The following is a 6000-nucleotide window of genomic DNA, read 5'->3' on the forward strand; positions in this document are numbered from 1 at the left end:
GGGGATAGTCTGCAAAACTGGGAGCAATAGGAAGCTATTATTTTGCCAGAAGATTTGGGGGAAAGAATACTGGAAGCACCAGGAGTTGTAGGCAAACTTGGTTTATGAGGAGCAGTTTGAACAGATGAGGACTGTGAGAGTGGAAGACAGTGATAGGAGCCCCCAAAGTGGCCCAAGGTGTCTATTTGGCAGCAATAAGGAGCTAAGGCTAGTGAGAGAGACTAGTTGGCAAGGGGGCTGCTGACATGGCCTATCAAATTGTGTTTAGAAATTCTGGTGCCACCTCTCCAGGGAACCTGCCTGAGGGGACTCTCAAAATAAATCAATGTTTGACATAATGAAGATCCCAATATACAAAGGTCACCCTCTGGGCATAGTGGCCCCTGAAATCTGTTTGATCCTTCTGATTTTACTGACCCCACTGTGTGAGAGGGGAGACTGTGTTGTACATGATTCTCTGGATATATGCAGTAGCCATCTTGTGTGGATCTGGGACAACATGCACATTTTCCAGTTTCTGTGTGTGCAACTAGAAACTCAAGGTTTTAAGGAGCTGCATTGTTGGGACAGGATCTGTAGTGCGCAGGAATCAACCATATAAGAAGAATTCCTACAAGGGGCATCAGAAGAGATGGGTATTTAACAAGTTTGGCTTAGAAACGCCCTGATGTTTTTCAGATAGGCTCCTCCTGTGTCTTGAGTGGCTCATCTGTGTGCTCTTGCATCACAGAATAAAAGCCAAACCCATGATATAAAAACATCTGCATAAAACAGTACTGTGTGAAGAGGATTAATTTTTTTTTAAATCACTTTGGGACTGGAGCAAAATATAGCCTCTAAAATGACTGTGCTTTTAAAAGTCTTATTAAGGACATATTGTGAAGCTTTTGCTTCTTAAAGAGAAATCTGTAATCTGTCCTGGATAAAATCCAAGTTTTCATCTGCATTTACAATGAAAATAAAACATTGCAGTATATGAGACTGTTACGTTAGGCGGATGTTACCTCTTCATTCTTCATTGTGGTTTAGCGAGGGACCTATGCGTTCTTTCAGAAAAGTGATTCAGGTTTCATTTGATTCTTCTTTTTTTTGGGGGGGGGAGGTTTGTGAGTACGGAGCTACTGTTTCGTGCCACATCAGCTGATTTATGGTTTAAAAACAGAAAACTTCCTTATGTCAGCGAGTAATTAATGAACATTAATGATAAGAGTTTGCTCCCAGGAGCCAAAACTGATCCTTAGCTCGGTTTGTTTTCAAGTTTTTGTTTAATGCTTCTTAATTTACCAAGCCTTCTGGCACAAGAATATAGCAAAGTATGTTCAATAGCAGCTAGAACTTCAGAGAATAAATGGAAAAGTTAAAAGTTATGATTACCATATGCCTGCTTGCCGATGCCTGAGTGATTGTCTGTATGTTAAGTCTTTGACCGTTTACGCACTGGGAACTTCACTGCCCCAGCTCCTGTGCAGGAGCACAAATCAGGGGCGGATGAGGTGCACCGGGACAAATGCTCCCCTGTGTGGGTACAGGAAGAGGTGGGGCAACCTGCCATGAATAAGACTCCAGCCTGCAGCCAGGCATGAAACCTCCAGTGCATAAATGGTCTTTATGAAGCCTTAGACATCAGCGCATGCCCCATTTTGTGTGGTGTGTGTGTGAAGGGGGGAGGGCTCTGGTTATAAAAACCATATAACTTTACGTGGACTTCAAAATCCAGACTTTGGAAGCTTGGGTTTTCCTTCCTCCAAATAAAGTCCTGTCTGTTTCTTGAATCTCCCTGTTGTGTCCTTCGTTGGGCATAGGCACACCAGGCAAGGAAGCCCATTTGGATAACACAGCCATTGTCTTTTCTTTGTATCCTGAGACTTGCTGAAGAAACTAAGAGGTAATGCAACAAAAGCCTGCCAGATTTTAGAGGATTATATATGTTAGTTCCACAGTACAGTTGCCAAGTCCTTGCCATTGCAACTTATGAAACTCATTGGGTGGGGTGGGATGATGTCATAGGACAGGACTTGGTGATCTCACACTATTCACCTCTTGGAAATTTCTTGTGTGCTTTCATGAATGTGGGTAGTTGCAATTGTGGTTGTAAAGACATCTGCTAGTCACCACTAGCCATGCTTCACTGCTAAAGATCATGTCCTGCTCACTGGCCACAAGGAAGGACCACTCTACTTCCATTTGGATGTGTCCAACCAAATCTAGATAGCCATCTGACAGAAATGCTGATTTTATGAAATTAGGCAGATTGTAAGTGGGTGGGCAGAAAGGGATTGTGTCTGAGCTTGTAGCCCTTTCTTGCATACCCAGAGAAATGCTGATCACCACTTTGGGGTCAGAAGGCAAATTTCCTCCAAACCAGACTGACCAGGGATTCTGTTTTTTTGGGGTGGAACATCATCTGGTCATGGACCTGGGGTGAGTATGCATGGGCAGGTAGTTGTGAATTTCCTGCATTCTGCAGGGGATTGGATTAGATCACCCTGGAGGTCCCTTCCAACTCTATGATTCTATGACTAAGTAACACATCTAATTGCTGATGTTGTACCTTTCTCTTAAAAAAGTTTTAGGTATGTTCAGTCATGCCATCTTTTTGGGACATAGGCATTACTCATATCAATTTTGTGTTAAAATGTCCATTGATTTTGATGACAATGCCTGTGTACTTTTAAATTATTTTCTTGTTTTCTGGAGCTTAACTAAAGGTTAATGGAAATGGACCCTCCATACCCTTACTGTAGCTCCTTCATTTGATATAGAGGGAGCTTTGGCCCTAGCAAAGGGAGCTTTGACTCTCAAACGCTTGTACCCCTCCCCCACAAATTTTGTTTGTCTCTAACATGCTACAGGACTAAAATCTATCTGTTACTATTAGGGGTCTTTTGTGTGTGCTTTCTGTGGATACACAAGATTAATCCAGATAAACTTGTGATGCTCTTGCAGTCACTTTTGAATAGATGCTGCTGACTGCACAGGTGGAAAAAGCAAGCTCATTTAAAGGATACTTCCTGCTCTACAGGCGCAAAGACCAGATAAACTGCAAGCAATTCTGTGCTTTAGAATTCAAAGCCAGTCAGTTTAATGGCCTGACTATTATCCTGGAGAATAATGTGTCTGCTGCGGTCAATGAGATGATTGACAATCCTAAATGGCATATTTCTACACTTATCCAAGTCAATGGGTTTAGAAAAATGTAATTCCACTCATGTCAAAAGCAGCTACAAGAGTCCATGATCTGGCCCTGTAGAGCAGGTGGCCACCAAGCAAAGCTGCTCAGATCAGTGGGATGTAGGGTTGCCAACTCTGGATTGGGAAGTTCCTGGAGATCTGGGGGTATACCCAGGGAAAGGATAGGATCTCAGTGGGGTATAGTACCTCTAAGGCCACCCTCCAATGGCTATTTTCTCCAGAGGAACTTATCTCTATAGCCTAGAGATCAGCTGCAATTCCAGGACATCTCCAGGCTCCTCCTAATAGTGTCTTCAAGGTGCTGAGGAACACCGAGGCCATCAAATCATGAGCTTTTCTGGCTTGTAATTGGGGGAGCTTGAGCAACATAAGGTTGCTTGTTTATCAAAACCAGGGGAGCATGCTCCTGTGGACAGGCCAGGCTTTTCTCCCGTTTTCAAGACAAACAAGACTTTTGTGCACAACACAGTCTCTCCGTTATATTTTACCACACAAGCATAACCACTGTTGCCTATAGTTTCATGTGTGCCATTTGCACTAAAGGAAGTCAACATGTATGCCAGCATTTCTATGCACACTTATTTAGACGTGTGTGCCACTGAGCTCAATAGGATTCCAAGGAACTGTGCTATTTAAGTAAGATGCTGAATCTGCAGACTGCTTTTTGTGCAAAGGAAAAAGAACAACATCTCCATTGCTGCTTTTCTTTTCTTTTTTTGCCTGCCTCAAGTTTCCAGAACTCCAAAGATGTGTTAATGTTGTCTCATTATCTCATGGCCTGGCTGTTATATGTGATAACATAAACGATTTGTGTCAAGATAGTATTTCAGCCCTCAATATTTGTGTGGGATTCTTCTCTAGAACCGCCCATGTAAGTTCATTATTAATGTAACTTCATTGTTTGTAGTATTATATTTGCTTGAAAGGCCATTAGACTGTTCATCAGGAAGCCGGGCTAAAATAGGAAGCTTTACTTCATAGGCTATTTATTTATCAACAAAGACATTTTTGTTCAGAGAAAATCTATGCTAGCAGGAAAACCAGTTCTATGTGAATGCCAGCATTCTCCTCCGTTCAAAGCAATAAGAAACTGATTCTGTTGGCATGACTCTCATCATGTTCCACTGTGCTGGCACACATGTCCCCCTCCTTATTCTCCTCCCACAAGACTTGTTGCTACCCAATGGAAGGATCCAAAAAGTGTGGATACTCAGTGTGGAAAGCAAATTAATTTACAATCACATGCTTCAAGATAGTGAACTAAACTATAACTAAAGGTCAAGTCACCCATTGGCTAATTTCACATGCATTGGATAATGCACTTTCAGTGTGTTTAGGAGTCTTTAACACCTGGATTTTCCTGTGTGAGACAGTAAAATCTACATGCAAACAATTGCTAAAGGGCCTTGTATGTGAAATTGTCCATTATATGATCAAGGAATTAAATATTGAAACGTCTTGCTAGAAAATACCCACCTTAGAGACAAGAAAATTATTCTAGAGCTGGGCAGATGTCAAAAAAGATGACTGCAAAGTACTCAAGAGAATATCCCAAAATTTCTGCCATATAGTGTCACAACAGTGAACACAATCGACTTCAACTAACATTAATGCATTATGACCTCTGAGCTCCTCAAACCCTGCATGCGAATTTGGGCTTGGCAATAACAATTAGAGATTGCCAGTGTACATAGTTGTGGCCACAATGATGAAGGGTGAGGCATTGGAATGTAAATTGATAATCGCTACCGAGCAATGGCATAAACTAAATGTAAGAATTTGCAAAGCCATGAAAATTGCCTAAGCCAACATCAAGACACAAATGACTTGGATCCAGCCTATTCTATATAAGCAAATGGCTTGGATCCAGCACTTTTTCTTCACCCCACCTCAATCCAATTCCCACATGTCATTTGTCTATGCCAGGGGTAGTCAAACTGCGGCCCTCCAGATGTCCATGGACTACAATTCCCAGGAGCCCTTGCCAGCATTCGCTGGTCTATGCACGTCCCATAATCGCCAGCTCACAGATTTTGATTAGTGAAAGAGGACTCTTCCTTCCTTTTTCACCTGCAGAAAAGTTTATTGGATCCAAGCCAGCCTTTTAAGATTGGACTGTCTTTATTATGCATGACCAGTGCTGGAGTAAGACACACTGAGGCTCTGAACTCCCCATAGCTTAACCAAAAACCTGGCCGTTTGGTCAATATTTAAGGAATTTTTAAGAGGCTCCTTATAATCAGATAGCCTTAAACCAATGATATCTGCCAGTCTTCCTCCCCCCCCCCCCTGTTCTTGCAGGCTGTTCTCCAACAGAATGTTGGAAAAAAACAAACAAAAACATATTGCAGGGTTTTTAGGTAATTAAGTTCCAGAGCCTCGAATATCATGTAAGCACTTGCTGGTTATACAATAAGTACACTGTGTTTGTTAGGTAATGCTACGTGTCTGCCATAATTATAGGTCTTGTCGAGTGCTTTGCTATCTGAACAAGAAGGGAGAAAATTAATCTGTAGTCATTCTCTACCAAGAGACAGCATCGGGTCATGTTGCCTGCATTCTTTACTTGGCTGAACTTTTAAAAAGAGTACAAATGAATCCGGGGAAATTCAGGGACTGTCCATTCCCTAGAACACAACTGTGAGTGCCAGTCTTCCAGAGAGAGCTCAGATCCTGCAGTGATTGCTCTTATCAGCACACATGTCACCCTCAAAACATAAAAACTGAGTGTTTTGAAAAGTGTGCACCCACCCACGCATAGTGGCTCTTTCCAGTCAAAGAAAATCTTAGGTGCTTTCACCTGGAAGA

This window comes from Paroedura picta, chromosome 11 (genome assembly GCF_049243985.1).
Source record: "Paroedura picta isolate Pp20150507F chromosome 11, Ppicta_v3.0, whole genome shotgun sequence".
NCBI lineage: Eukaryota > Metazoa > Chordata > Lepidosauria > Squamata > Gekkonidae > Paroedura > Paroedura picta.